The sequence below is a fragment of the Ranitomeya variabilis genome, chromosome 1 (genome assembly GCF_051348905.1).
Source record: "Ranitomeya variabilis isolate aRanVar5 chromosome 1, aRanVar5.hap1, whole genome shotgun sequence".
NCBI lineage: Eukaryota > Metazoa > Chordata > Amphibia > Anura > Dendrobatidae > Ranitomeya > Ranitomeya variabilis.
In genome coordinates this window covers 646,252,895-646,274,552 of record NC_135232.1, presented here as the reverse complement: position 1 = coordinate 646,274,552, position 21,658 = coordinate 646,252,895, and positions in this window count along the sequence as shown.

The window sequence follows — 21,658 nt, the reverse complement described above, 5'->3', positions numbered from 1 at the left end:
CAATTTCCCTTTATAGCGTGGATCCAGGAGGCAGGCCAACCAGTAATCGTCATCGGTCATCATTTTGATAATGCGGGGGTCCCTTTTTAGGATACGCAAGGCATAATCCGCCATGTGGGCCAATGTTCCAGGTAACAAGTCACTGCTTGTGCTGGGTTGAGGAGCACTTTCTGGCAAATCAACATCACTTGTCTCCCTCAAAAACCCTGTACCTGACCTTGCAACGCCACCAGTTTCTATTGCCCCCTGAGAAGCTTCCTCCCATAAATATTCATCCCCATCATCCTCCTCGTCCTCCTCCTCTTCGTCCGCCACCTCGTCCAGGAGACTTCCCAGAGCAGACAATGACTGAGTGTCATCAAGGCTTCCCTCGTCCTCGGCTGCAGACGCCTGCTCCTTTATGTGCATCAAACTTTGCATCAGCAGACGCATTAGGGGGATGCTCATGCTTATGATGGCGTTGTCTGCACTAACCAGGCATGTGCATTCCTCTAAACACTGAAGGACTTGACACAGGTCTTGTAGCTTTGACCACTGCACACCTGACAACTCCATGTCTGCCATCCAACTGCCTGCCCGTGTATGTGTATCCTCCCACAAATACATAACAGCACGCCTCTGTTCCCACAGCCTCTGAAGCATGTGCAGTGTGGAGTTCCACCTTGTTGCAACGTCGATTATTAGGCGGTGCTGGGGAAGCTTCAAAGATCGCTGATGGTTCTGCATACGGCTGGAGTGTACGGGCGGATGTGGAGCGCCCCCACTGCCGCAGGGCCGAGGGGTACCCGGTACCGGGCCTCTGAGTCTCTGCTCTGGGGGTTGTCACGGTGGCTAGACCCGGTCCGTGACCCTGCTGAGGGGCGTACAATGAAGGTGGAGGGATGGTGACGATGTTATCATGTGGTGCAGGCCGCAGTAAATAACGAGGACACCAGGTTGCAGTCTCTTTACCTCTTTACTGAAGGCTTCAGGATCCTCAGTCCGGAATATGGTTAACCAGGCTGCGCGAGTCCGGCCGGTCCGATGGCACCTCCAGAGTTCCCTTTGCAGGTGGAAATCTGTGCCTACCTTCTAGCGCTTGTGTGTTGTGGTCCTCCCCTGCTGTGCTTACGGGATAGTCCCCACAACTGTTGTCTGTTTCTGAAGTTCCCTCACAACTCGATTATGATGTTCTTCTTCGTCCCCCAGATCATATGGCTAGGACGCACCCGTATGACGGGTAGGCTCGGAGTTCTTCCGGGACCCTAGTGTCGCCCCTCTCCAATTGTTGCCCCCTATGTCTTCTTAGGTGATTTGAGTGAGACAGCCCACCTATAACTGACTGTCCTGCCGTAGGTTTGAAGTAAGGCCTGGAGCTCAATACTTCCTCGGCGTTCCGGCCACCGGCTACGCGCCTCAGTAGGATGTTGCCTCGTCTTACAGCACGACTCCTACTGGTGTTTCTCCTTGTTGCGTTGATCTCGTTTCTCACTCAGCACAATAAACCTCGCTTCTTGTCCTTTCTTAGGGCACCGCCGCTATCTCGTGCAGGCGCGGTCCCGTAACATTCTCTCTGTTCGCTAGGTCTCTGCCAGGATCCCACCCCTGACAAGGACCCCCCTGAGTCTTCCCCTGCAACACCCTCTGCCACAGGATGTTGCCTGGCTCCAACCCAGTCAGCTTCTTTCTAACTTCCTGTCTAACCCCCAGTTTTACCAGACTGTGAGTGGCCTAATACATAGTACCCTTAGCTCCCCCAGGAGGCCAAACTGTGAAATGTATTGGTGTCTGTGATACCTGGTCAGGTGAACTCCTTCAGTGCCATCAGACGTACCATAGCCCCCCTTAGCGGCGGAGCATCAGTACTGCAACGACCAGGACTCTGGGGCGCTGCACTCCCCCCCGGTTAAATCCAGTACTCCTGGACTGGGAAGAAAACAACAATACAGGTCAGCAAAAAGACATACAATTTTGAAATGCAATAACAATAAGTAAGTTTGAACAGAGCTTCCCTTTATGGGAGGTGAGGACACTTGAACGTTACAAACATGGTTAAATATTTTAAATAACAGACTATAAATAACTTCTCTTACCCAACCGGGTATTCTACTAAGTGCAAATTTTTGAACAATAATTTAACGTTGCCTTTAAGGACGTACACCTGAATCCACTAAAGACATTCTTATAAAACACTATAAGGCTAATCAACTTTTCCTTCATTTTCCATCTTTACATCTGCAGGACCGCCTGTCTATCTGCCCCAGGCCTACTGCCTCTCGTTCTGTTGCAGGACCGCCTGTCTATCTGCCCCAGGCCTACTGCCTCTCGTTCTGTTGCAGGACCGTCTGTCTATCTGCCCCAGGGCTACTGCCTCTCGTTCTGTTGCAGGACCGCCCCTTTCCGCCCGGGCCTACTGCCTTTCTGCTACTATACACAGTATAGAACGTATCATCCATCTCTCAGTTCAGGATCACCGAGCCATCTCTGTATGGCTCCTAGGAGGACTCACCGACTAACCCCGTACGGGTTCACTTCCTGTCCTCATTCTCTAACACATTATTAAACATTCCTTACAATTAACTAGCTAACTACATATAACTGCTACATGTCAGCATTATTACTTCTTCTGTTAAAGTATCATCATTCTCTAAGTGCTATCGATGAACGTCCCCTTTAGGAAGGGACCAAGTCTCTATGAGGTAGTGCAACTTCTCAAGCTGCAAGTCCGTATGCAGTAAGGACTCCGGTGCTGTTTCCAGGAACAGTTTCTTCGCAAAGAGTCCCTTTTCTTTGTAAAACCAGTAGAGGGCACCTTTAAGAAGGTGCAAACTATTTACAAAACAGTTTGTGAATCATTCACCGTCCATGATTCGGTAGTCTTTATAACATGGGTGAACAGGGAGCAAAAAGGAAAATAAGAGCAAAACTAAAAGCAATAGGGATCCCGGGTAAACGAAGGGATCCCTTTAAGAATAACCCTAGTCGGGTTTAAAGCAGCAAAAAGCAGGGAAACAAGCAGTTAACTATTTACATTCTATAAGGCATCTAGAGCTTCATAGTAAGTTGCAAGATATCAGCCGTTAGTGGACACCTCGACCATTCAAGCTTTGTCCCCTGGTCTGCGGCTGATGTAGTGTCAGTGGTTGGTCTCTCGGGTGCAATCAGATCACCCGGTGTCTGGATTCGAAGGCTAACCCTGGCTGCAAGCTCGGTAGCCGCAACAAGGCGTACAGTGGCGATAGTAACAAGATCTGTCAAGTCCGGATCGGTCATGGTCTGGGCAACAGGTGACACCCCCTCAGGCCCACATCGTTGGACGTTCCGAGCGCACCATCCTTGCGCACTCCGGTGGCGGGTGTAGGTCACCTGATCCCCCCTTTGCAATAGTGGGTCACCATATTGGTTGCGGCAGGGAGTCTTCACATTGTAACTGGTAACGAAGACGTCAGTCGGTAGTCCCGGTTCCTGTATGGAGCCCCAACCCCGCTTTGGGTGAAAGGCCAGCACAGTTCCCCGCTTTACCACATCTTTCCTGACGCAGGCTTCAGGCGTTGTACTTTTGGCGCATTAGTTTGTTCTGTGTCTTTTCGGTTTTTCCAATGTAGGATCAGGCATCGCTTATATTGTTCCCAAGTGAGCACAGCAAGGGTGAGGCCTTCCTCCCGAGCTCCTTCTGGCCCGGTCCAAGGGGTGTCCCACTGGAGGATCACCCCCTCTGGGCTCACATCTATGGGTTCCCCCATCGTGGTCGGTAGTGGAGGTACCACCAGCCCCGCTGAGAGGAAACGGTTATTGTTGGGGTGAGGAGCGGTCGCGGGAGCGGGATCGGCCAGGGGGGCAGGATCGGTCAGGGGAGCAGGTGCGTCTTCCATACCTGCGCCTGATGTGATTCCACCGATGTCGATCCGTTCCGCTGACAAGGACACTGGAATCAGCCGCAGCCCGGACTGCGGTTCCTCCACGGTGGACTCCCGATGTGGTTCCGCTCTCCATGGCTCCGTGGTTGGGATAGGTAGGCTCGGCTCCTCCGCCGACGGCTCCAAGGAGTTCGAGTCCTTCAGCTGCGGTGGATTCGGGTCTGTCTCCGGTGGGTGAGGACATGCCGGGAATACTTCTCCGTCGCTCGGGCACTTGCTGCTCATCGTCGCTGTCCGACATTCGGCGGCACCGCATACACCTGGCTCCGCCATTTCTCCAAGGTCGAGCTCCCTCTTCGCCTCGTTCCCGCCGTTCCAAATCAGGGGGTGGTTCTCCTCTGCTTCTGGGCAGGTCATCATCTCGCAGCAGAAGTCGGAGGGGGCGGTCACTGCTTTTGGCGCCGCTCTGGTAATCTCCTCCCATGGCACGCCCTTCTTCTCCCCCTGCGCTCCCTGTGGCGCTGCAATGGCGGCGGGTTTTGGCGGCAAATGGCAGTGCACAGTCTTTGCAATAAGTCACAGTCCAAGCACAATAAATCACAGTTCCAAGGCACACATGACCTGATTCTTCAGGCTTAAGTAGATCCTGTTCGTGACGCCAAGTTGGAGCGCCCCCACTGCCGCAGGGCCGAGGGGTACCCGGTACCGGGCCTCTGAGTCTCTGCTCTGGGGGTTGTCACGGTGGCTAGACCCGGTCCGTGACCCTGCTGAGGGGCGTACAATGAAGGTGGAGGGATGGTGACGATGTTATCATGTGGTGCAGGCCGCAGTAAATAACGAGGACACCAGGTTGCAGTCTCTTTACCTCTTTACTGAAGGCTTCAGGATCCTCAGTCCGGAATACGGTTAACCAGGCTGCGCGAGTCCGGCCGGTCCGATGGCACCTCCAGAGTTCCCTTTGCAGGTGGAAGTCTGTGCCTACCTTCTAGCGCTTGTGTGTTGTGGTCCTCCCCTGCTGTGCTTACGGGATAGTCCCCACAACTGTTGTGTTTGTTTCTGAAGTTCCCTCACAACTCGATTATGATGTTCTTCTTCGTCCCCCAGATCATATGGCTAGGACGCACCCGTATGACGGGTAGGCTCGGAGCTCTTCCGGGACCCTAGTGTCGCCCCTCTCCAATTGTTGCCCCCTATGTCTTCTTAGGTGATTTGAGTGAGACAGCCCGCCTATAACTGACTGTCCTGCCGTAGGTTTGAAGTAAGGCCTGGAGCTCAATACTTCCTCGGCGTTCCGGCCACCGGCTACGCGCCTCAGTAGGATGTTGCCTCGTCTTACAGCACGACTCCTACTGGTGTTTCTCCTTGTTGCGTTGATCTCGTTTCTCACTCAGCACAATAAACCTCGCTTCTTGTCCTTTCTTAGGGCACCGCCGCTATCTCGTGCAGGCGCGGTCCCGTAACATTCTCTCTGTTCGCTAGGTCTCTGCCAGGATCCCACCCCTGACAAGGACCCCCCTGAGTCTTCCCCTGCAACACCCTCTGCCACAGGATGTTGCCTGGCTCCATCCCAGTCAGCTTCTTTCTAACTTCCTGTCTAACCCCCAGTTTTACCAGACTGTGAGGAGTGGCCTAATACATAGTACCCTTAGCTCCCCCTGGAGGACAAACTGTGAAATGTATTGGTGTCTGTGATACCTGGTCAGGTGAACTCCTTCAGTGCCATCAGACGTACCATAGCCCCCCTTAGCGGCGGAGCATCAGTACTGCAACGACCAGGACTCTGGGGCGCTGCAGATGTGCGAGCAAAGTCTTCGCACCTTTAGGAGCAAGGCGGGTAACCCCAGAAAACTTTTCCGGAAGCACTGCACCACCAGGTTCAAGGTGTGAGCCAGGCAAGGAATGTGTTTCATTTGTGAAAGGGCTATAGCAGCCATAAAATTCCTTCCGTTATCACTGACTACCTTGCCTGCCTCAAGATGTACAGTGCCCAGCCATGACTGAGTTTCTTGCTGCAAGAACTCGGCCAGAACTTCCGCAGTGTGTCTGTTGTCGCTCAAAAACACTTCATTTCCAACACAGCCTGCTGACGCTTACCACTAGCTGTTCCATAATGGGACACCTCGTGTGCAACACTGGCAGCTGCGGATGGAGTGGTCGTACAACTGCGGTCTGTGGACGAGCTCTCGCTTCTGCTGGAGGAGGAGGAGGGGTGGCGAACGCCTACAGCCAACTGTTTCCTAGACCGTGGGCTAGGCAGAACTGTCCCACTGGGGCTGTCCCCTGTGGACCCTGCATCCACCACATTAACCCAGTGCGCCGTTATAGTCCTCAGAATAAAGCGATGGAAAAATAATTATTTTTTCTATAAAATAGTTTTTATCGTATAAAAGAACCAAAACATAAAAAAATGATATAAATGAGGTATCTCTGTAATCGTACTGATGCGAAGAATGAAACTGCTTTATCAATTTTACCAAACATGGAACAGTATAAACGCCCCCCACAAAAGAAATTCATGAATAGCTGGTTATTGGTCATTCTACCTCCCAAAAATCGGAATAAAAAGCGATCAAAAAAAGTCACGTGCCCAAAAATGGTACCAATAAAAACGTCAACTCGTCCCGCAAAAAACAAGACCTCACATGACTCTGTGGACCAAAAAATATAGAAAAATTATACCTCTCAAAATGTGGAGTCGCAAAACTATTTTTTGCAATAAAAAGCGTCTCTTAGTGTGTGACAGCAGTCAATCATAAAAATCCGCTAAAAAAACATCTATAAAAGTAAATCAAATTTATTTATTTCCATTTTCCCATTAGGGCTAGGGTTAGGGCTAGGATTAGGGTTAGGGCTAGGGTTAGGGGTGTGTTGAGGTTAGGGGTGTGTTTGGGGTTAGGGGTGTGTTTGGGAATAGGGTTAGGGGTGTGTTTGGGTTAGGGTTTCAGTTACAATTGGGGTTTCCACTGTTTAGGCACATCAGGGCTCTCCAAACGCGACATGGCGTCCAATCTCAATTCCAGCCAATTCTGCGTTGATAAAGTAAAACAGTCCTCCTTCCCTTTCCGAGCTCTCCCGTGCACCCAAACAGGGGTTTACCCCAGCATATGGGGTATCAGCGTACTCAGGACAAATTGGACAAAAACTTTTGGAGTCCAAGTTCTCTTGTTACCCTTGGAATAATAAAAATTTGGGGAGCTAAAAAAACATTTTTGTGGGAAAAAAATGATTTTTTATTTTCACGGCTCTGCGTTATAAACTGTAGTGAAACACTTGGGGGTTCAAAGTTCTCACAACACATCTAGATAAGTTCCTTGGGGGGTCTAGTTTGCAATATGGGGTCACTTGTGGGGGGTTTCTACTGTTTAGGTACATCAGGGGCTCTGCAAATGCAACTTAACACCTGCAGACCAATCCACCTAAGTCTGCATTCCAAATGGCGCTCCTTCCCTTTCGAGCTCTGCCATGCACCCAAACGGTGGTTTCCCCCCACATATGGGGTATCGGCGTACTCAGGACAAATTGGACAACAACTTTTGAGGTCCAATTTCTCCTGTTAATCTTGGGAAGAAAAAAACTGGGGGCTAAAAAATAATTTTGGGGGAAAAAAAAGATTTTTTTATTTTCATGGCTCTGCGTTATAAACTGTAGTGAAACACTTGGGGGTTCAAAGCTCTCACAACACATCTAGATAAGTTCCTTGGGGGTTCTACTTTCCAAAATGGTGTCACTTGTTGGGGATTTCAATGTTTAGGCACATCAGGGGCTCTCCAAACGCAACATGGTGTCCCATCGCAATTCCAGTCAATTTTGCATTGAAAAGTCAAACGGCGCTCCTTCCCTTCCGAGCTCTGTCATGCGCCCAAACAGTGGTTTACCCCCACATATGGGTTATCAGCGACAAATTGCACAACAACTTTTGGGGTCCATTTTCTCCTGTTACCCTTGGTAAAATAAAACAAATTGGAGCTGAAGTAAATTTTTTGTGAAACAAAAGTTAAATGTTCATTGTTTTTTAACTCCTTCATGACCCAGCCTATTTTGACCTTAATGACCTGGCCGTTTTTTGCAATTCTGACCAGTGTCCCTTTATGAGGTAATAACTCAGGAACGCTTCAACGGATCCTAGCGGTTCTGAGATTGTTTTTTCGTGACATATTGGGCTTCATGTTAGTGGTATATTTAGGTCCATAATTTTTGTGTTTATTTGTGTAAAAAATGGAAATTTGGCTAAAATTTTGAAAATTTCGCAATTTTTGAATTTGTATTCTGTTAAACAAGAGAGTTATGTGACACAAAATAGTTAATAAATAACATTACCCACATGTCTACTTTACATCAGCACAATTTTGTAAACAAATTTTTTTTTTTGCTAGGAAGTTATAAGGGTTAAAATTTGACCAGCAATTTCTCATTTTTACAACGAAATTTACAAAACCATTTTTTTTAGGGACCACCTCACATTTGAAGTCAGTTTGAGGGGTCTATATGGCTGAAAATACCCAAAAGTGACACCATTCTAAAAACTGCACCCTTCAAGGTGCTCAAAACCACATTCAAGAAGTTTATTAACCCTTCAGGGGCTTCACATCAGCAGAAGCAACATGGAAGGAAAAAATGAACATTTAACTTTTTAGTCACAAAAATGATCTTTTAGCAACAATTCTTTTATTTTCCCAAGGGTAAATAGAGAAACTGGACCCCAAAAGTTATTGCACAATTTGTCCTGAGTACGCCGATACCCCATATGTGGGGGGAACCACTGTTTGGGCGCATGACAGGGCTCGGAAGGGAAGGAGCGCCATTTGACTTTTTGAATGAAAAATTGGCTCCAATCTTTAGCGGACACCATGTCGCGTTTGGAGAGCCCCTGTGTGCCTAAACATTGGAGCTCCCCAACAAGTGCCCCATTTTGGAAACTAGACCTCCCATGGAACTAATCTAGATGTGCGGTGACCACTTTAAACCCCCAAGTGCTTCACAGAAGTTTATAACGCAGAGCTGTGAAAATAAAAAATCATTTTTCTTTCCTCAAAAATTTATTATTTAGCCCACAATTTTTTATTTTCACAAGAGTAACAGGAGAAATTGGACCCCAAAAGTTGTTGTCCCGTTTATCCTGAGTACGCTGATACCCCATATGTGGGGGTAAACCACTGCTTGGGCACACGTCGAGGCTCGGAAAGGAAGTAGTGACTTTTGAAATGCAGACTTTGATGGAATGGTCCGCGGGCGTCACGTTGCGTTTGCAGAGCCCCTGATGTGCCTAAACAGTAGAAACCCCCCACAAGTGACCCCATTTTGGAAACTAGATCCCCCACGGAACTTATCTAGATATATGGTGAGCACTTTGATCCCCAAAGTGCTTCGCAAAAGTTTACAACGCAGAGCCGTGAAAATAAAAAATCACTTTTCTTTCCTCTAAAATTATGTTTTAGCAAGCAATTATTTATTTTCACAAGGGTAACAGGAGAAATTGGACCACAAAAGTTGTTGCCCAGTTTGTCCTGAGTACACTGATACCCCATATGTGGGGGTAAACCACTGTTTGGGCACACGTTGGGGCTCGGAAGGGAAGTAGTGACTTTTGAAATGCAGACTTTGATGGAATGGTCTGCGGGCGTCACGTTGCGTTTGCAGAGCCTCTGATGTGCCTAAACAGTAGAAACTCCCCACAAGGGACCCCATTTTGGAAACTAGACCCTCCACGGAACTTATCTAGATATGTGGTGAGCACTTTGAACCCCCAAGTGCTTCACTGAAGTTTACAACGCAGAGCCGTGAAAATAAAAAAATATTTTTCTTTCCTCAAAAATGATGTTTTAGCAAGCAATTTTTTATTTTCACAAGGGTTACAGGAGAATTTGGACCCCATTAGTTGTTGCCCAGCTTGTCCTGAGTACACTGATACCCCATATGTGGGGGCAAACCACTGTTTGGGCACACATTGGGGCTCGGAAGGGAAGTAGTGACTTTTGAAATGCAGACTTTGATGAAATGGTCTGCGGGCGTCACGTTGCATTTGCAGAGCCCCTGATGTGCCTAAACAGTAGAAACTCCCCACAAGTGACCCCATTTTGGAAACTAGACCCCCCAAGGAACTTATCTAGATGTGTGGTGAGCACTTTGAACCCCCAAGTGCTTCACAGAAGTTTATGACGCAGAGCCGTGAAAATAAAAAATAATTTTTCATTCCTCTAAAATTATGTTTTAGAAAGCAATTTTTTATTTTTGCAAGGGTAGCAGGAGAAATTGGACCCCAATAATTGTTGCCCAGTTTGTCCTGAGTATGCTGTTACCCCATATGTGGGGGTAAAGCACTGATTGGGCGCATGTCGGGGCTCGGAAGGGAGAGAGCACCATTTGACTTTTTGAACGCAAGATTGGCTGGAATCAATGGTGGCGCCATGTTGCGTTTGGAGACCCCTGATGTGCCTAAAAAGTGGAAGCCCCTCAATTCTAACTCCAACACTCACCCCAACACACCCCTAACCCTAATCCCAACTCTAGCCATAACCCTAATCACAACCCTAACCCCAACACACCCCTAACCACAACCCTAACCCCAACACACCCGTAACCCTAATCCCAACCCTAATCCTAACCCTAATCCCAACCCTAACCACAACCCTAACCCCAACACACCCCTAACCATAACCATAACCACAGGCCTAATCTTAACCCTATTTCCAAATCCTAGCCCTAATTCCAACCCTAACTCTAATTCCAACCCTAACCCTAAGGCTATGTGCCCACGTTGCGGATTCGTGTGAGATTTTTCTGCACCATTTTTGAAAAATCCGCTGGTAAAAGGCACTGCGTTTTACCTGCGGATTTACCGCGGATTTCCAGTGTTTTTTGTGCGGATTCCTATTGAAGAACAGGTGTAAAACGCTGCGGAATCCGCACAAAGAATTGACATGCTGCGGAAAATACAACACAGCGTTTCCGAGTGGTATTTTCCGCACCATGGGCACAGTGGATTTGGTTATCCATAGGTTTACATGGTACTGTAAACCTGATGGAAAACTGCTACAAATCCGCAGCGGCCAATCCGCTGCGGATCCGCAGCCAACTCCGCACCGTGTGCACATAGCCTAATCCTAACCCTAGCCCTAATCCTAGCCCTAACCCTAGCCCTAACCCTAGCCCTAACCCTAACCCTAGCCCTAACCCTAACTCTAATGCTAACCCTAGCCCTAACCCTAACCCTAGTGCAGAAAAAAAAATATATTTTCTTTATTTTATTATTGTCCCTACCTATGGGGGTGATAAAGGGGGGGTTCATTTACTATTTTTTTTATTTTGATCATTGTGATAAGTTTATCACAGTGATCAAAATATACCTGGAATGAATCTGCCGGCCGGCAGATTCGGCGGGCGCACTGCGCATGCGCCCGCCATTTTGGAAGATGGCGGCACCCATGGAGAAGACGGACGGACTCCGGGAGGCTCGGTAAGTATGAGAGGAGGGGATCGGAGCACGGGGGGGTGGATCGGAGCACGGGGGGTGGATTGGAGCACGGGGGGTGGATCGGAGCACGGGGGTGGATCGGAGCACGGGGGGAGCGGGCAGGAGAACGGGGGAGCAGACAGGCGGACGGAGGGGACTACGGGACAGATCGGAGGACTGGGGAGGCGATCGGTGGCTGTGGGGGGGGGGGGCACATCAGGGTTTCCAGCCATGGCCGATGATATTGCAGCATCGGCCATGGCTGAATTGTAATATTTCACCACTTTTTATAGGTGAAATGTTACGAATTGCTCTGATTGGCTGTTGCACTTTCAACAGCCAATCAGAGCGATCGTAGCCACGAGGGGGTGAGGCCACCCCCCCTGGGCTGTAGTACCACTCCCCCTGTCCCTGCAGATCGGGTGAAATTGGAGTTAACCCTTTCACCCGATCTGCAGGGACACAATCATTCCATGATGCCACATAGGCATCACAGGTCGGATTGGCACCGACTTTCATGACGCCTCCGTGGCGTCAAAGGTCGGGAAGGGGTTAAACATTCCAAAAATTCCTGTGAAACACCTGAAGGGTTAATAAACTTCTTGAATGAGGTTTTGAGCACCTTGAGGGGTGCAGTTTTTAGAATGGTGTCACACTTGGTTATTTTCTATCATATAGACTCCTCAAAATGACTTCAAATGTGATGTGGTCCCTAAAAACAAAATGGTGTTGTAAAAATGAGAAATTGCTGGTCAACTTTTAGGCTATGTGAACATGTATATTGAACATAAAAGAGAAAGGAGTACCAAATCACCCGTAAAGATAAAATATAATATTTATTATGAATCAATCTAAAAACATGCAATACAAGATAGTATAAAATATATTATTGGACAAATACATAAAATTGTGAAGGACACAAACAAGAACCAACCACATTACATAGTGTGCACGGAAACCTATATACCTGGTAGTGCATATAGCAGCATAAACCACTAGTCAGAGGGAAAGATCCAGGAAATCACATGGATCACCACAAATGTGGTCCAAAACTAAGTATCCCAAGCTACGTGTATTATGTGCCAATCATATAAACAAATATCTCACCCAGATGGATCCGTGTATGTGGTCAGACGTAGGCTACGTCTGACCACATACACGGATCCATCTGGGTGAGATATTTGTTTATATGATTGGCACATAATACACGTAGCTTGGGATACTTAGTTTTGGACCACATTTGTGGTGATCCATGTGATTTCCTGGATCTTTCCCTCTGACTAGTGGTTTATGCTGCTATATGCACTACCAGGTATATAGGTTTCCGTGCACACTATGTAATGTGGTTGGTTCTTGTTTGTGTCCTTCACAATTTTATGTATTTGTCCAATAATATATTTTATACTATCTTGTATTGCATGTTTTTAGATTGATTCATAATAAATATTATATTTTATCTTTACGGGTGATTTGGTACTCCTTTCTCTTTTATGTTCAATATCCTTGTTGGAGTATGTGTTATGCCTGCTTTTGACAGTGCTGGTTTTTATTAAAATCTCTGGGTATTTTTTATATGTGAACATGTAGTCTGGTCCACTGCGGAAAAAGCGGATTTGATAAATCTGCAGTGCAAAACCGCTGCGGATTTATCGAGGATTTACCGCGGTTTTTCTGCGGTTTTCCATGGGGCAGCTGTAAAACCGCTGTGGAATCCGCAGAAAGAAGTGACATGCTCCGGAATGTAAACCACTGCGTTTCCGCGTGTTTTTTTCCACAGCATGTGCACAGCGTTTTTTGTTTCCCATAGGTTTATATTGAACTGTAAACTCATGGGAAACTGATGTGGATCAGCAGCGTTTTCCGCATCATGTGCACATACCCTTAACCCTAAGGGTATGTGCTCACGTTGCAGATTGGCCTGCGGATTTTTCTGCACTAAATCCGCAGTTCTTGGCAGAAAACGCAGGTGCGTTTTTTGCGCAGTTTTGACGCGGTTTTTGATGCGGTTTTTGATGTTTTTGAAAGCTAAATAAAGATGTAATATTGAACAAAAAAAAAGATTTGTGATGTCATGTCTTGTCCAACCTCCTCTTTTCGATTTGTCCAATCCACACTCCATTACACACATAGATAGACAGACAGATAGATAGATAGATACATAGATAGATACATGGATAGACAGAAGGAATGAGATAGATAGATGTAGATAGATATATGGATAGTTAGGCTACTTTCGCACATCATGTTTTTGCCGTCAGGCACAATCCGGCAAGTTTTGAAGAAAACGGATCCGTTTTTTTTCACCGGATCCGTTTTTTTCTCAGAGTTGTATTAGCGACCGGATTGCGCCAGATGGCCACATGTTTCATCTGTTATTTTCCGGATCCGTAAAAAAAAAACTTTCCGCCGGACGGAGATAACATACAGAGGAAAGATTTTTCTGTCCGGTGGAAAAACGCACAGCGACTGATCCGGCAAAAAATGTATGAAACAGATGTAAAATGATGACTTTGGCCTCCGAATCCGGTTTCTCATGAATTTTTTCCATTGAAATCATGCACATTTTCCGTTCTCTCTCTCTAAAAACGGATCAGTTGCATCAGTTTTTCACTATTTGCAACAGATCCGTTTTTCCACAAATTTACCGGATCCTGCCTGACGACAACAAACTGATGTGTGAAAGTAGCCTAACTATCCATATATCTATTTACATCTATCCATTAGGCAGGATCTGGCGAATTTTTGAAAAAACGGATCTGTTGCAAATAGTGAAAAACTGATGCAACTGACCCGTTTTTTAGAGAGAGAGAATGAAAGATGTGCATGATTTCAATGGAAAAAATGCATGAAAAACCGGATTCGGAGGCCGGATTCTTCATTTCACATCTCAACTTCATACATTTTTCGCCGGATCCGTCGCTGTTTGTTTTTTCGCCAGACAGAAAAAAACGTTCTTCTGTATGTTTCCTTCGTCCGCCAGAAACAGCTTTTCTGAAGGATCCGGCAAAAAACGGATGAAACATGTGGCCATCAGGCGCAATCCGGCGCTAATACAACTCTATGAGAAAAAACGGATCCGGCGGAAAAAACGGATCCGTTTTTTCAATACTCACCGGATTGACGGCGACAACCTGATGTGTGAAAGCAGCCTGATATCTGGATAGATACATCTATGTATCTATAGATATATCTATCTATACATATATCTATAGATCGATATAGCCATAGATATATAATAGAAAGGCCGATGTTTCTAACGCTACTTTCACACTTGCGTCGTTTGGCCTCCGTCGCAATGCGTCGTTTTGGAGAAAAAACGCATCCTGCAAAGATGCCCGCAGGATGCGTTTTTTCTCCATAGACTTGTATTACCGACGCATCGCGACGTATGGACACACGTTCCATACGTCGTGCACTGGATGCATCGGTACTTGGCGGACCGTCGTAGCGAAAAAACGATCAAGTGAATGTTTTTTCGTATGTCGGGTCCTGCATTTTGAACTGCGCAGGCGCAGCCGGAACTCCACCCCCTCCTCCCTGGGACTTCACAATGGGCACCGGACGCGTTGAAACACTGCGTCTGGTGCCCACATTGTGTAAAAAATCACCACTGTCCGTTGGTACGTTGCGCCGACGCTTTGTGACGGCCCCGTACCGACGGAAGTGTGAAAGAAGCTTTAATAAGCGTTTAATTAAAAAAAATGGAAAAAAATGGCGTGGGCTCCCGCGCAATTTTCTGTGCCAGAGGGGGAAAGCCGACAGCCGGGAGCCAATATTTGTAGCCTGGGAAGGGGGTAATACCCATGGCCCCTCCCAGGCTATGAATATCAGTCCGCAGCTGTCTGCGTAGCCTTTACTGGCTATTAAAATAGGGGGACCCCCCCAAAAAAATGATGTGGGGTCCCCCTATATTTTATAGTTAGAAAGGCTACGCAGACAGCTGCGGGCTGATATTCATAGCCTAGAGAGGGGCCATGGATATTGGCCCCCCTGGCTACAAATACCAGTCCGCAGCCGCCCCAGAAATGGCGCATCTGTAAGATGCGCCAATTCCGGCACTAAGCCCCTCTCTTCCCACTCCCGAGTAGCGGTGGGATATGGGGTAATAAGGGGTTAATGTCACCTTGCTATTGTAAGGTGACATTAAGCCTGGTTAATAATGGAGAGGCGTCAATAAGACGCCTATCCATTATTAATCCTAGAGTAGTGAAAGAGTTAAAAACAAAATAAAGACACAGCCAGAAAAAAGTATTTTATTATTCTTAATTTAACCATACTTCAGTGCCTGCAAAAAATGTTAAATAATAAACGGTATACTCCCTGTCTGACGCAGTTCAATTAATAACGAGTGTCCCACGACGATCTCCCCTATAGAATAGTGACATCGGGTGATGTCACTGCTCTATAGGACCTTCAGTGACACACTGACAGGAGACAATGGCTCCTGCAGTGCATCACTGAGAGGTTACTGTAGTTCACTGATGTCACTTTATGCCATTGCTGCGTGGGAACTTTCTCACACAGCAATGCCAAAAGTGAGACTAGGGACTATTTTTTACAGTGGCGGAGGAATACAGTGTGGAAGGATACCTCCCTCCCGTCATTGTATTCCTGGAGCCCCTAGAGAGCGGTCGCATCAGCTGATGCTGCTGCTCTCCACGGGAGATTGTCGTGGGACACTCGTGGATTTCTGCGGATCAGGGAGTATATTGTTTGTTATTTTAATACTTTTTACAGGTGACACTGGCTTCGGGGATCTAAGTGACAAGTGATGGTGAGTATGTACTCTGTTATATGTACTGTATGTTATATGTATGTATTGTATGTAATGTATGAATGTATTGTATGTAGTATGTATGTAGTATGTATGTATGTAGTATGTATGTTGTATGTATGTAGTATGTATGTATGTTGTATGTATGTTGTATGCATGTAGTATGTATGTATGTATTATTATTATTATTATTATTTATTGTTATAGCGCCATTTATTCCATGGCGCTTTACATGTGAGGAGGGGTATACATAATAAAAACAAGTACAATAATCTTAAACAATACAAGTCATAACTGGTACAGGAGGAGTGAGGACCCTGCCCGCGAAGGCTCACAATCTACAAGGGATGGGTGAGAATACAGTAGGTGAGGATAGAGCTGGTCATGCAGCGGTTTGGTTGATCGGTGGTTACTGCAGGTTGTAGGCTTGTCGGAAGAGGTGGGTCTTCAGGTTCTTTTTGAAGAAGTATGTATGTATGTATGTTGTATGTATGTAGTATGTATGTATGTTGTATGTAGTATGTAGTATGTATGTAGTATGTATGTAGTATATATGTAGCATGTTGTATGTTGTATGCATGTAGTATGTTGTATGTATGTTGTATGTTGTACATATGTAGTATGCATGTTTGTGTTTTGTTTTTTTACATTCAACACATTAGCCGGATGATGGGACTACTACTGTCCCATCATTGGCTAATGTGTCACTCACTGTCACTGTAGCAGGCATAGCCCGATGGGACTTGTAGTCCCATCGGACGATGCCTTCACACATGCACAGACCCCCGGCAGGCCCGCACAGACTCCTGGCAGGCCCGCACAGACTCCCAAGAGGCCTGCACTGACCCCCAAGAGGCCCGCACAGACCCCCGACGGTCCCGCACAGACCCCTGTCAGCCCGCACAGACCCCCGAGAGGCCCATACAGACCCCCAACAGTCCCGCACAGACCCCGCCCGCACACACAGACACGCAGTCTCCGCCCACGCACTGCCCACACTCCGCCCACACTCTTCCCCCCTCCCGATCTGCAGCGTTTCACCCACAGCTAAACCGCAGATCTTTTTTATATCTGCGGTTTTGCTGCGGAAGTGCCCGACTCAATATAAGACAATGGGTGAAGAAACACTGCAGATCCGCACAAAGAATTGACATGCTGCGGAAAAAACAACGCTGCGTTTCCGCGCGTTTTTTTCCACAGCATGTGCACAACGGATTTGGTTTTCCATAGGTTTACATGGTACTGTAGACTGCATGGAAAACTGCTGCAGATCCGCAGCGTCAAAAACGTCCCAGATCCACGGTAAAAACTGCAACGTGTGAACATAGCCTAATAACTCCCTAACAAAAAAAAATTTTGGTTCCAAAATTGTGCTGATGTAAAGTAGACATGTGGGAAATGTTACTTATTAAGTATTTTGTGTGACATATCTCTGTGATGTAAGGGCATAAAAATTCAAAGTTTGAAAATTGCAAAATTTTCGCCAAATTTCCGTTTTTTTCACAAATAAACGCAGGTAATATCAAAGAAATGTTACCACTATCATGAAGCCCAATATGTCACAAGAAAACATTGTCAGAATCACAGAGATCCGTTGATGCGTTCCAGAGTTATAACTTCATAAAGGGACAGTGGTCAGAATTGTAAAAATTGGCCCGGTCATTAACGTACAAACCACCCTTGGGGCTTAAAGGGCCACTGTCACCCCCTCCAGCCGTTATAAACTAAAAGAGCCACCTCGTGCAGCAGTAATGCTGCAGTCTAACAAGGTGGCTCTTTTAGTTTTTGATTCCGTTATTCCCTCAATAAAGCGTTTTAAAATTTGCCCTAACTACCTGTCTGCAGACCTGGAGGCGGTCCGAAGCCTCCTCTGTGAATCTCCCAACGGCCGTCACTCTTCTCTTCTGGGGATGTGGTCGCCGCCCCCTTCGCGCTGTTTCTTCTTAAATCCGGCGCCTGCGCTGTGCGTGCCTGCCTGTGACAGGCGCAGTCTTCATTGTCCGTCATAGGTCAGATGCAGGGTGCCTGACTGCGCCTGTGCGGGCAGTGCGGCCACCCTGTTGCTGAATCCCCGCCCCGCACTGTGTTATTCATTATGCACAGTGCGGGGCTGGGGTCCCTGGGCATGCGCACTGCGCTGTTCAGACGCTCCCCCAGCTCCCCCGCCTTCCAGCGTTGCCGTAATATACAGGTTTCCTTGCCAGCGTTTGGAATGAAGCAGCCGCAAATAACAACGCTGGAAGGCGGGGGAGCTGGGGGAGCGTCTGAGCTGGGGGAGCGTCTGAACAGCGCAGTGCGCATTCCCAGGAACCCCAGCCCCGCACTGTGCATAATGAATAACACAGTGCGGGGCGGGGATTCAGCAACAGGGTGGCCGCACTGCCCGCACAGGCGCAGTCAGGCACCCTGCATCTGACCTATGACGGACAATGAAGACTGCGCCTGTCAAAGGCAGGCACGCACAGCGCAGGCGCCGGATTTAAGAAGAAACAGCGCGAAGGGGGCGGCGACCACATCCCCAGAAGAGAAGAGTGACGGCCGTTGGGAGATTCACAGAGAAGGCTTCGGACTGCCTCCAGGTCTCCAGACAGGTAGTTAGGGCAAATTTTAAAACGCTTTATTGAGGGAATAACGGAATCAAAAACTAAAAGAGCCACCTTGTTAGACTGCAGCATTACTGCTGCACAAGGTGGCTCTTTTAGTTTATAACGGGTGGAGGGGGTGACAGTGGCCCTTTAAGGGGTTAAGCACATACTTATACATCTTATTTCTTTTGCCCAAGTGCATGACCTGACATTTATCCACAATAAAGCTCATTTGCCATTTATCAGCCCAAGCTTCTAGTTTACATAAATCCTCCTGTAATATAAAATTGTCCTCCCCTGTATTAATTACCCTGCAGAGTTTAGTGTAATCTGCAAAAATTGAAATTCTACTCTGTATGCCCTCTACAAGGTCACTAATATGTTAAAAAGAAATGGGCCTAATACTGACCCCTGTGGTACCCCACTGTTAATTGTGACCCAGTCCAAGTGTGTTCCATTAATAACCACCCTTTGTTTCATATCCCTGAGCCAGTTGCTAACCCACTTACACATATTTTTCCCCTATTCCCATTTTATGTATCAACCTTTTGTGTGGCACCGTATCAAAAGGCTCCTAAGTCCATTATAAATCCCCCTTCCTCCCATCCCAATCCCCCACATCCCTCATTGTCCTCCTCCCCCGCATCCCATTATTACCCTCTCCACCACCTCCATCATTCCGCTCTCCACCACCTCCATCATTGCCTATTCCACCACCTCCATAATTTCCTCCTCCCCACCGCCCCTATTATTGCCTTTTCCACCACCAACATCATTGTCCTTTCCACCACCATCATTGCCTTCTCTCCCACCACCCCTATCATTGTCCTTTCCACCACCTCTACCATTGGTTTCTCCTCCACCACACCCCTCATTGCCTTCTCCCCAATCATCCCTATTATTGCCCTCTCCTCCATGTAGACACATATGTATACACAGCACCATTCACCTCTCTGCAGGTTCCCCTGCAGCGCTATGTACGCACACACACCACCACTCATCTCTACACACACACTCACAGCACCACTCACCTTTAAATTGTCCACTTTGTTTCATTGCAGCCATTTGGTAAATTCAAAAAAAGTTAATTTTTTTCTCATTAATGTACACTCTGCACTCCATCTTGACTAAAAAAAAAACAGAAATGTAGACATTTTTGCAAATTTAATGAAAAATAAAAAATAAAATATCACATGGTCATAAGTATTCAGACCCTTTGCTCAGACACTCATATTTAAGTCATATGCTGTCCATGTCCTTGCGATCCTCCTTGAGATGGTTCTACTCTTTCATTGGAGGCCAGCTGTGTTTAATTAAACTGATAGGACTTGATTTGGAAAGGCACACACCTGTCTATATAAGACTTCACAGCTCACAGTGCATGTCAGACCAAATGAGAATCATGAGGTCAAAGGAACTGGCCAAGGAGCTCAGAGACAGAATTGTGGTAAGGCACAGATCTGGCCAAGGTTACAACAGAATTTCTGCAGTACTCAAGTTTCCTAAGAGCACAGTGGCCTCTATAATCTTTAAATGGAAGAAGTTTGGGACCACCAGAAGTCTTCCTAGACCTGACCGTCCAGACAAACTGAGCAATCGTGGGAGAAGAGCCTTGGTGAGAGAGGTAAATAAGAACCCCAATATCACTGTGGCTGAGTTCCAGAAATGCAGTAGGGAGATGGGAGAAAGTTCCACAAAGTCAACTATCACTGCAGCCCTCCACCAATCGGGCCTTTATGACAGAGCGGCCCGACGGAAGTCTCTCCTCAGTGCAAGACATATGAAAGCCCGCATATGGTTTGCTAAAAGAACACATGAAGGACTCCCAGACTATGAGAATTAAGATTCTCTGGTCTGATGAGACAAAGATAGACCTTTTTGGTGATAATTCTAAGCAGTATATATGGAGAAAACGAGGCACTTCTCATCACCTTCCCAATACAATCCCAAGAGTGAAACATGGTGATGGCAGCATCATGCTATGGGGATGTTTTTCAGCTGCAGGGACAGGGCGACTGGTTGTCACTGAAGGAAACATGAAGGCAGCCAACTACAGAGATATCCTGGATGAAAACCTCTTCCAAAGTGCTCTGGACCTCAGACTTTGCTGAAGGTTCACCTTCCAACAAGACATTGACCCTAAGCACACAGCTAAAATAACAAAGGGGTGGCTTCAGAACAACTCTGTCACCATTCTTGACTGGCCCAGTCAGAGCCCTGACCTAAACCCAATTGTTGTGTGCGCTGTATTAGGACCGGCTGACCTAAAAGGTACAGGTCCCTATTGTTGATTCTGCATTATCACTCCTTACACTTAAAGCACTATATATGCCACACTGGTCTTACTTGCCTTTTTACACCTATGCACTTTGAATTGATTTTATATTTGAGAATATTTTCTCTTCACATGTTTATTTTGATTATTTATCTGGCAGTTTGCTCTATTTTTGTTAGCCTTTTTGGTATGTACTTCCCCTGTGGATGTGACATACAATTGTCTTTGCTTACCTTTCTTAGCCTTGCACATATTTTTTTTTTGGATATGATCAATTTCCTTCGACTCTGTATGTGTTCATATAGCTTGATTGATTTTTATATGACCAATTATTTTCACTCTTCCTTTTTTGGTCCGCCGCTCATAGTATTTGATACATACATATATATTTTTATTTTTTATTATTTTGGATATATTCCTAGTACGTAGACATGTTTTTAATTTATTTTATTCTAATGTAGTACAACTGTTTACCATTTTTTTAAATAGTGGTAATTTTTATTGGAACACTTCTTTGTCGGCATTTCCTCTAGTCCACTGTTTTGGGTACTTTGTACTTGGTTTTCCTACTATTTGAGTAATTTCCACTCCCTTTCAGAGTGCACCTGGTAATAACTATATATATATATATATATATATATATATATATATGCAGCGCCCCAGAGTCCTGGTCGTTGCAGTACTGTGGCTCCGCCACTAAGGGGAGCTATGGTACGTCTGATGGCACTGAAGGAGTTC